Raw genomic sequence first — 10,898 nt, forward strand, 5'->3', positions numbered from 1 at the left:
CTGCTGAAGTTTTCACTGGATGGTAAAAGGTGGATGTGGAAAGAAAAAAACCGGTGGTGTGGAGAAGTGAGGGTGCTGGTGGATTGAAGAACAGCAGTGTGTTGTGTCAAGAAGTGAAACATTGCTTTTTTTTTTTTGCTTTTTTTTTTTTTTTTTGCTTTTTTTTTTTTTTTTTCATTCATCATGGAGCAAGCTACAAGACAGTACAGTCGACCTCTTCCCTGTCTCTTGCTGTTTTCCTGCTGTGACCCTGAAGCGGGTCAGGTATCACTCTCCACTGCTGTGTCGGCCATGAGCCTATCTATGTGTTGTTGGTTCCTCCCCATTCTTCACTTTGAGCCATGCTCGCCCCTGTGCCATTGGACTAGAAGACACACACTCTACCTCTTCTGCCCATGCCTCTTGGTGACATGAGTTGTGATGAGACAGTTATTATGATTATGATGAATGCAGCCCATGTTCTTCCTTTTTGTTATCATAGTGTTTGTGATGACCACACTGCCATATCTCAGAAACTCGAGGATATTTCTCTTTTTTACGTACCAGTTTGTGAGGAAAGAGTGAGTCCATCGGTGTTGGAAATGAAAGCATTTATGTGGCATGTTGTTCCATGATTTGAGGCTGGAGTCTCTCATCAAAGGAAAAGTGCTTGGGTGGAACAGGATTAATCGTCATGTTCCGAGTGTGTTAGAGCTGGTGTGAAAGTCATGTAGTTTATATATATATTTGCCAAAAAAGATTGTAGGTTTTTTTGTGTGTGGTGTTGTTTTTTTTGTTTTTGTTTTTCTTTGGGGGGATGTTTGTTTTTTATACTTGACCTCTGTGTGTTTTCTTTTTTATGCGTGTATAAATTGTTTTAATTAAATTCAGTTTTATTCACAGTTCAGAACAGGTTGATTAACTAGGAGGATGCAGGTTTGAACCCTATCTGTGGCATGAATAACTGAGGAATTGTTTGAGACCCTCACCTACCCAGAGCTGACTTTGACTGTGCTATGGGCTCAGTTGGGAAGACGGGCCACAATGTCAGTTTTCCTGACCAGCACTGCAGGTGTTATCTTGGACCTAGCTGATGCCAAGATAGGTGATATAAAGAACCCTCATCACATAGACCCAGACCTAGATCCCACACTTGCCAGTATTGTCTTCCCCTCCGCTAGACCTTGGGTGGTGGTATGGAAGCTAGGCATTTGGATGGGACATTGAACTGGTCCCATGTGCAGCATGCAGTTAGCATGTAAAAGACCCCACTGCAACAAAAAGGGTTTTTCATGGCAAAATTCTTTAGAAAAATCCACTTTGGTAGGAAAATGAATTCACTTGCAGGCAAAAAAATTTTTTCCAGTGGCATTGTTCCCATGCCACTTATTCTGAGTCCCCCAAACACAGCCACACCCAGTTTCGTCTGTCTCACCCCCAGCGTTAGCAGTCCACAGGGATCCATTGATGTTAGGTCACCAGGAAGCCATACACCAGAGGAGACCCTGCACTGCTGCTGAGCCACTTAAATGGTGTTCAGTGGTGCCTGTTCTTATTTATTGTACTTAGGACACTAAGCACCCTACTAACAACAGTCATGGTTTAGTCGCGGAGCCAGACTGAGTGAGCATCCCTCCCAGAGTGGAGATGGCCGCCACACCCTCCAACTGCCCCGCCCCCCATGAATCTGCCAACACAGGAGGCATTGACAGTACTCGACCCAAGCACGGAAGTGGAGGTGTATCAAAACTGAGGTCACCATGACAGCAGGACATGAAAGGCCACAGACTTTGGGACATTTTTGTTTATATTGGCAATGATGAAGGAGGAGGATGACAATGATGATGACGATGTTGCAGTGGAGGTTCATTTTAGTTTGGGACTTCGTGACAAGGCTGTACTCTACACTTTTTTTCATAATGATATCCCGGCATCAACCAGGCCCGAGAGATACAGACACTTGCAGTGTTGGTCAGGTAATTAGAGCAACACACCCAAAGACGCATCCGTGAAGTGGATGACACTGGACTGTGTGGTCCCAGTTTCACCATTTAAACCCATAGCACACTCAGCTCTGGGTAGGAGCCATCCGCGGGCTGAAAAACCTACCTCCACTGGAATTCGAACCCGCGTCCTCCCAGCTGTCAGTTCATGATGCTAACTGCCGGTACTTTGCCACGGCAGCTGGTAGATTTCTTATTTTTAATAGGAGTTGCTTTTACTGTAGCTATGCACTCTCCCTGGGGAGAGCAGCCCAAATTTCACACAAAGAAATCTGTTGCAACAACAGAGTTATACAGTACTCTCCAATACAACACAACACAACACAACACAATACAATACAGGGTTCTCCATGGAAGCATCTTTGTTGTCAACATCTTCATTCATCATCAGTGTCTTAGAGCAACAACAAAATGTCCCAATTTTACCATTTTTTCATTTGTTGATGTCAGTTTCAAATTGCATGAAATTTTGAAAAAATGAATCAAAATTCAATGGCTCAGAGCAACAATAGGCTATCTCAATATTTTGCCAGTTTTTCATTTCTTGACATCAGGTTCCAAATAGCATGAAATTGATAAGTAACAGAATTAAATGGCTCAGAGCAGCAACTGGCATTCAGTATTTTGCCCTCTTTTTTTTTCATTTCTTTGTATGAAGTATAGGAACAAAGCAACATGAAGTTTAGAATGATAAAGTAACAGAATAATAAAGTGTCAGTATGAAAAATATTGAAGCTACTGTTTACAAAACTGTTGCACAAAACAGCCATTCTCACAAATGACTGGCAACAATGGACGTCCAGGATATGTCCCACTCTTTTCTCACCAAGCAGCAGGTGTGTGACAGTGTTATCAAAGTTCACAGTTTGAACAGCAGTGGTCTGCTGGGGTGATGCTGGGTGCTTTGTCCCTGAGAGGGGGGCAGGCTGCAGACATGACGGCTCTGTTGGAAACAGGGGCCAAGTCGTGCAAACATGCTTCCAGCCTGGGCATTGTGGCAGTGGAGCCTGATCTTAACTGTCAGCTAGACTCGGGGACTGTTATTTCAAAGCAATAAAGGCCAATAATACCAGTGCAGAGCTGAATACAGAAATATCAAATAAATCATCAATAATACCAGTGATGAAGAAGAAACCATTTTCATGGAAAACAAAAGTCGAGTTTGATTGGCCCCACAGTTATGTTATTAACAAGGCCCTGAGATAGAAATTGGTATCCAAAGGTGTAAAACATACACCAGGCAATAAATGTGCGAAGTTTGACTTTTGCAGCATAACTTCTTTTTTAAGTTATTGGAATTTTGATCAAGTACCTCACAATTTACTGCTGCATATTTGACCACCCCACCACCCCACATCCCCAGGGCTCAGTAGGTTAAGGTGGAGCTTGGTGTTTTTTTTGTTTTTTGTTGTTGTTTTTTTAAGAAATTTTGCACACTTCAAGAACATGTAAAGAGCACCTTGACAAAGATGTGTATATTTTGTTTTAGAATTCTAATTATTACAGGTGTTAAAACTTTTCCAAGTGTGTTTATCTGAAAACTTTGGCTGTTCTGGAGATACACTGTTGTTACTCAAAGACATTGAAATGTAGAAAAATCGTTCCAAAAGTCTGTGGCCATCCATGCCCAGCTTCCGTGCTGACCTCCGTTTCAATTTCCTATCCGATGGGTGCAATAGCCAAGTGGTTAAAGCATTGGACTTTCATTCAATCTGAGGGTCCCAGGTTTAAATCTCAGTAACGGTTCCTGGTGGGTAAAGGGTGGAGATTTTTCCAATCTCCCAGGTCAAGATATTTGCAGACCTGCTGGTGCCTGAACCCCCTTGGTGTATATATATATGCGAGCAGAAAATCAAATATGCACGTTATCGATACTGTAATCCATGTCCGCAATCGGTGGGTTATGGAAAAAGAACATGCTCACTGTGCACACCCCCAAAAACGGAGTATGGCTGCCTACATGGTGGGGTAAAACCAGTCATACACGTAAAAGCCTACATACAAGTGAATGTGAGAGTTGCAGCCCACGAACGAAGAAGAAGATTTCCCCTCCACTTCCATGGTTGTGAGTTCCTGTGCATCACTGACAACAGTGCAATGCCAGCCTCCTTTTTTCTTTTTTTTCCTTTCCCTGTCTGTTAGTACATTTGTTTTGCTTTCCAAGTGGATTTTTCTACAGAATTATGCCATGGGGGGTTCTTTTTAGGTGTGCTGAGTGAATGCTGCTGCCCGTGGGACTTTGGATATATCATCTCATCCAAAAGACTAGTACCCAGACCACCACTTGAGGTCTAGTGGAGGGGGGAGTAAAATTCCCGGTCTGTAGATAGATATATAGATAGATAGATATATATATGGACATTACCACCAGGCTCCCATTCCTCAGTGTCATGAGTGGAGGGGCTTTGGAGGTGGGTGTTCTGGATATGTTGACTCATCAAAACAGGCACTTCTGAACATGACTCATCGGTAATGTGATGTGTTGCATGGTCACATAGTAGTTTCTTTTGAGTGCATGTATGGTTTGTATGTGTGTGTGTAGTTTGGAACCATTTTTATTTTGTTATCTATTAAAGAAGTTGTTAGTTTTCTTTCATTTTCTTGATTCGTTTCAATCAAATATTTTGCCAGACTCATTTGTGAAATATTACTTAAATGGAAGGATCTTTTCCTCCTGTTCATGATTTTTTTTATTTTTTATTTGTTATCTTTTAATTCCACAGACATGAAATGGTCTGTTTAGAAGACCTAGCTTTGAATCTCATAGTTGACCGGTTGATATTAATTTTCATAGTTATTCTAGATGTATTATCAATAGTTTGCTGTCTTAAAATTGATTAAATTTTGTCAGCAGGATTTTTTTTTTTTTTTTTTTTTTTTTTTTTTAAGGTAGGTAGGTAGGCCACGTATTATAAGAACAGGTTATGAAGATTTTTCAAGCCCTTGTTTCAAAAGTTGCCTGTGTATATTTTCCAAACAATTATGATATCACATGTTTGATTTTGTGTTGACTATAACATGTCAAGAGGCAGCAATAAGTGTACAGTATATATTTATGTTGTATCAGAAATGGTGAGTGAGAATTGGGACTTAGGGGTGTGTCTTCCTTTTACTACAGATTTTCTTTTTGACATTTTTTTATGTTCATTTTTTTGTAATTATCGTTATATTTTGCTTTCTATTAGTATTGTAGATCTCTATGGAGTGTACTGTTAAGAGTGGTTTCAAAGTGGGTCCAATGCAGATTACATACCAATGGTTGTGCTTGAGTGTCTTACAGGCTTTAAGAAAAAATATATACATTTGTGGTTGATGGCATAGCATGTCCATTTATTAAGGAGGATGTAAAAGCAGCTGCGGTTAGCATTAGAAATGCACATGGTTTCTAGCACTGCCTTGTTTGCTTCCCACCATGTTTGATTTTACTGAATTATATACATGTAGTTGGAATGGGAACAGGGAAACTGTGTTTTGCTTATTCTGTATAGGTCAGTGAAGATTCATGCACATTTGTATGAACATTGCTGTATAGCATGTATTCAGCACTGCTTATGGCCCCTCTCCAATTGCTGGTTTATAAACAACATGATCTGATGCATTCAGCCTGCCGTGTGCAGTAAGTGGCTTTCATCAGAACCAGTTTTGCAGGACAGAACATCCGTTTGTATCAAACCACCCCCACTCAACAGATTGACATGTTTCGGATCAGATCAGACACTCTCCACTGTGGTTTTAAAAAGATCACCAGAGTTTGATCAAGCCATAGAAACAGAATGACAAGATAGGAGAGGTGTTGGTGGGGTGTTGTTTCAGTGGTTTGCTTTTTTTTTTTTTTTTTTTTTTTTTTTTTTTTGCAGTGTGCTGGTTTGAATGATTATTTTCGTCCTGTTCAGTATTTTGGGGAGGGAAAAAAAATCATTTTTAATATGATGGCATGGTGCAATATTTTGTATGTATGACTATGAGTATTGTACATGTTCATTCAGTGAATGATGGAAGAGTTTTGAATGTTTCGGACGCACTCACCTTCATCTGTTTCTTGTTTTGCTTTCATCCAGTAACAAATACACATGAAACCTTGAAGGCAGGATTGTTACCTTCGCTGAATACATGTTGTGAGCAAACTTCTATTTATCACAAAGTTGTGCTGTTGAAAATGATAATGGCTGATCCTTGAAAAATAACTAGTCATAACTAGTCATCATCAGGCCAGTAAATAGAAATGCAGTATTTTTGCATTTGGTACAACTGTTTCTCTTTCCTAAAAAAATTGTTGGTTTTTTTTGTTGGTTTTTTTTTTTAAATAATGATAAAAAAGATGATGAAAGATATTCAAAATAGAATGAAGACTTTCCATCCTCTAAGCTGTTTTTTACTCCATCAGAACTGTTGATTTGTGTTATGGTTTCCTGAGTTTTTCTTTTGCAGCATTTCTTTCTATTATTCCTTTTTTTTCTTTTTGTTTCCCCCCCTTTTTTTCCCCTTAATTTCATCGTTTATTTACTGCCTTCCATTTCAGTTGATGTTTAAGCCCAACTTTTTTTCTTTTCTTTTTTTTCTTTTTTTTTTTTTGCCCATATGTGTAAATAGTCTATGGAATAACCCTTATATTTTGAAAGAAAGCGTATTTCAGCCTTGTCACATTGTCCCCAACCTGCATAGCGACATGGATCTGCATAGCGACATCACTGTCGTCATCAGTGTAGAAAAAATTGTCCCAGATTCTGTGACTTTCTTGATAGTTACCAGTGGACTGCTGGTGCTTAAACTGCAACAAAACCAGGACTGGCTGTGCATGGGGAACTCCAAATGAGCAACATGGAAGTAAATGCCATTGAAAGTGGTGCAGATAACAGAGTAATGTGTGTCTAATTGGGAGAATTTTTTTTTTAAATCAGATTCAGTATACATTTTTGCACAAAGGTTTGGAGTTTTCATCATAATTTGCCCAGAGCTGTGAAATGGAAGGTCTGAAACTTCAGTACAAGGTCTGAAACTTCAATACATCTGTATTGTGATTGTGAAACAACAAAGTGCCGATTAATGTGGGCTGCTTTTGGTGGAACTATTCTGTTTCCAGCACATATTTTTGGTTTTGACGAACACTCATTTTTTTTCAGTAGGAATCACAAGTGAGCCACAAAAACTTTCGCCTGTACTGGTGTTTCAGCCACTGCGTTTTCTTTAACATCTGTTAACCATTTTGTTCTTAAAAATGAAAGTGGAAATTAAGTTGTTTGTCTATACTACTGTTTTAGACACTACATTTTCTCTAACATTTGTGTTTTGTTATTTGAAATGAAAGTGCAAATGGTTGTTTTAAAACAAACAAAAATCATGTGTGTTATGCAAAACTGATTGTCGACACTTTTGATGAAATAGTTTTAAAACAAGTTGTTTGGTCAGACATGTTTAATAAATTTGTATCAAAATGTGTGTGTGTGTTTGTGTGTACTGGCACATGTGAATGGAAAAATTAAAATGAATGTGGCGAAAAGTAAGATGTGCGCAAGAATTAGCCTTGAAAGTCACAAACTCACCACCAGATGGAGATGGATCAAATAAGAGATGGATGAAATAGCCAAATGGTTAAAGCATTGGACTTTCAATTTGAGGCTGTCGGTTTTGAATCTCAGTGACGGCGCATTGTGGGTTAAAGGGTGGAGATTTTTCCAATCTCCCAGGTCAACATATGTGCAGATCTGCCAGTACCTGAACCCCCTTCGTGTGTGTATACGCACGCAGAAGATCAAATACGTTTGTTAAAGATTCTGTAATCCATGTCAGCGTTCGGTAGGTTATGGAAACAAGAACATACCCAGCATGCACACGCCTGAAAATGGAGTATGGCTGCCTACATGGCAAGGGAAAATAAAAACAAAACAGTCGTACACACAAAAAAAAGTTAATGTCTGCCTGAGTGTGTATGTGTGCGTGCCTGAAATCTGATTGAATGACACAGGAAACAAATGATGAGCGCCCAATGGTGGCCGTCAGTCGGCTCTACACAGGTAGGCAGCCAGTTGTGCAAATGACCCTGAGTTTGCAAAGCACTTAGAGCTTGGTGTCTGACCGAGGATAGGTGCTATATAAGTATCGATATCAATCAGTCAAGTGCCGTCACGGGGCAAGTGAGAGAAATTTCACAAACAGCAAAATTCTCCCTGCTCCCCCCATCTCACACCTGACATAAAGTTGAAAAGCCACAATCATGCTTTAAAGTTGGAACAGCAGCATGTGGTCCCGATATCCTATAAACGATAAGTCCAGTGTTGTTCACTTCTACTACTAAGCTTTTGTTCTGTTTCCTTCTTTAGTTAACACCCTTCCCCCCTCATCTCACGCTCTCCCATTTCTCATATTATATTACTTCCCTATAATCATATATGAATAGATATATATAGAGTGGACTACACTTCGCACATCTTGGTCATTCGCCTGACACCTGTGCAGAACATGACTGAGATTATTGACCACACACACACACACCATGGATATAATTTTTATATAATTGTATATATATTTCATTGACACACACATGGACGATCAGGGGGTGACAAGAGCACTGTTGATTAAGCTAGCTGAAGACTCGCGTTGATCGAGGCTATGGTTGGAGCTGCGTCTCCTGGCGTGAGCTCAGTCGTAAACTCCACCAGTAGTGAGTGTGTATGTGTTTGTTTTTGTTATTGTTTTTCTAACCCCTTTACAAGTGTCAGAATAATCAACTTGATGATTGTGGGCACTCTACGGATGATGATGATGTCATTAGAACCGCATTGTGTGGACTCGGTCCAGTGAGGGGGTCAGCTCGGTACTCCCCCGTGTCGATACTCCCCCGGCTCGTTAGCCCATCTCACAAAAATCCAGAAACAGCCAAATATTAATACTGATAATGCTTTCTGTTTGATCAAAGAAGTGTAGGGGAATGATAAACGTTCTTGTGTCTTTTCTTCTTTCCAGCCGTCCGCCTTCAGAGTTGAGCAGCAGCGCGCGGATTGTGTGTTGGGTCTGTGTGGGCTCGCTGCTTTCACGGGCCATGTTACTTGGACTTGCACGCTCTCATCACAGCACAATGTTTCGACGGGAGTTTTTCTCTCTCTCCCTCCCTCTCTCTCTCTTTCAATTTAACCTCATAGCTGTATCATTTGAACGATTAGGTTTAGCAGTCATTCTTGAGAAATCCAAAGTGATAGTATTCAGGAAAGATGGACAATCTATCTTCAAACGAAAAACTTAAATGGCTCTTGAAGAGCAATAACTTAGAAGTTGTGAATAGTTATAAATATTTAGGACTGACATTCCGTGCACGAAATAGTTTTGTAGCGGCTCGTGATGAATAATCGATAAAAACAAAGAAGAAGACATTGATAATACTTAGAACGTCACGGATAATCCACCAGTGTTACTCACCTCAAGTAGCTCCATCGCCGGTTTACTAGTATACGCAGCGGAGATAAGGGGATACAGGCAATATGAACAGATAAAACAAGAGTTCATCTCTTTGCTCGTCCCAATCAAAACAGCAAATGATATTGTTTATTGGGAACTTGGTCGCTACAGTATCCATTGCTCATTAACACCATCATAAAAGTATTAAGATATTGTTTCCGAATCTTAAGACAGTCAGATAATGTGTATTCAAAGAAAGCTTATAACACGCTTCTATCATTGCACGAAAAGTGCACAGTGACATGGGTGAACTTAACACATTTTTGCCAGGGAAACATACATGACATGCCTGAACTGAACTAGCGATGGGTGTGTCACTCTCAATTAAAGATGCATCGTTGTCGGTTTTACATGACAGACGAAAACATTCTTTGCCCTGTGTGTACTAAGGAGCCAGAATTAGTAACTCACTTTTTGTTTGTTTGTTTTGTTTTGTTTGGGTGTTTTTTTTTTTATTGCCAAGGTTATTCTGATATCCGTAGGAAGTATTTCCCTTGTTTCACCCTTTATACTGGCACAGACAAACGGCTCTCTGAATATTTAACGTTGACTCCCCTGAACAGTTTGTTTTGTCAAAATTCGTTGTTCTGGCCTTTATGAAAAGAGCATCAGCAGAAAAGCACTAAAATGATTGCCATGGCATTTAAGACCAACTTCACTTGAAATAGCATGCAAATTGATCGTTTCCAGTCGAGTTAACGTATGTGTTTATTTTCGTTCGTTGACAGGCATGCGTGCAAGTGCCGGCGGTGCACACGTAGAGTATATGTCTGTATGAGTGCGTGAGTGTTGTTGTATAGGGAAGGGTGGATGTAGGAGTGCCTCGTTCATCCCGTCCGCCATCAGAGGCCTGAACGAGTTCAGGGGAAGAACCTACGAGGTCTGAACTGGTGCCACCATCTGCCATTCCAGTACTTACCTAGATAAGTTACCCCCCAACCCCACCACCTCAGTCCAGCGCTACCTCCCCCCTCCTTCCCTGTTTCTTTACCCTACCCCCTTTCCCGGTTTATTGAACTGTACCCCCGCTCCCAGCACTACCCCCACCCCCTCCTTCCCTGTCAGTTTCCTTACGCCATCCCCTTTCCCGGTTTATTGAACTGTACCCCCACTCCCAGCACTACCCCCACCCCCTCCTTCCCCGTTCCCTTACCCCTATCCACTTGCCCGGTTTACTGAACTGATACACCTCACCACCCTAATGTATTGGATCGACTCACTGATTGTGTGATTGAGTGCTTTTGACTGAGTTGATGGGTTGGTGCCTGGCTGCCTGGTTCAGTGAGCTGATTGACTTTTAAGTATGGTGTGCACATTCAATTCAGCATGTGTGATGTGTGTGTGTGCGAACGGCGCACGCGCGCGCACGTGTGTGTGTGTGTGTGTGTGTGTGTGTGTGTGTGTGTGTGTGTGTGTGTGTGTGTGTGTGTGTCTGTGTCTGTGTTTGCTTGATATTTTAGTTTCGGA

This window comes from Babylonia areolata, chromosome 10, assembly GCF_041734735.1.
Source record: "Babylonia areolata isolate BAREFJ2019XMU chromosome 10, ASM4173473v1, whole genome shotgun sequence".
In the NCBI taxonomy this organism is placed as follows: Eukaryota; Metazoa; Mollusca; class Gastropoda; order Neogastropoda; family Buccinidae; genus Babylonia; species Babylonia areolata.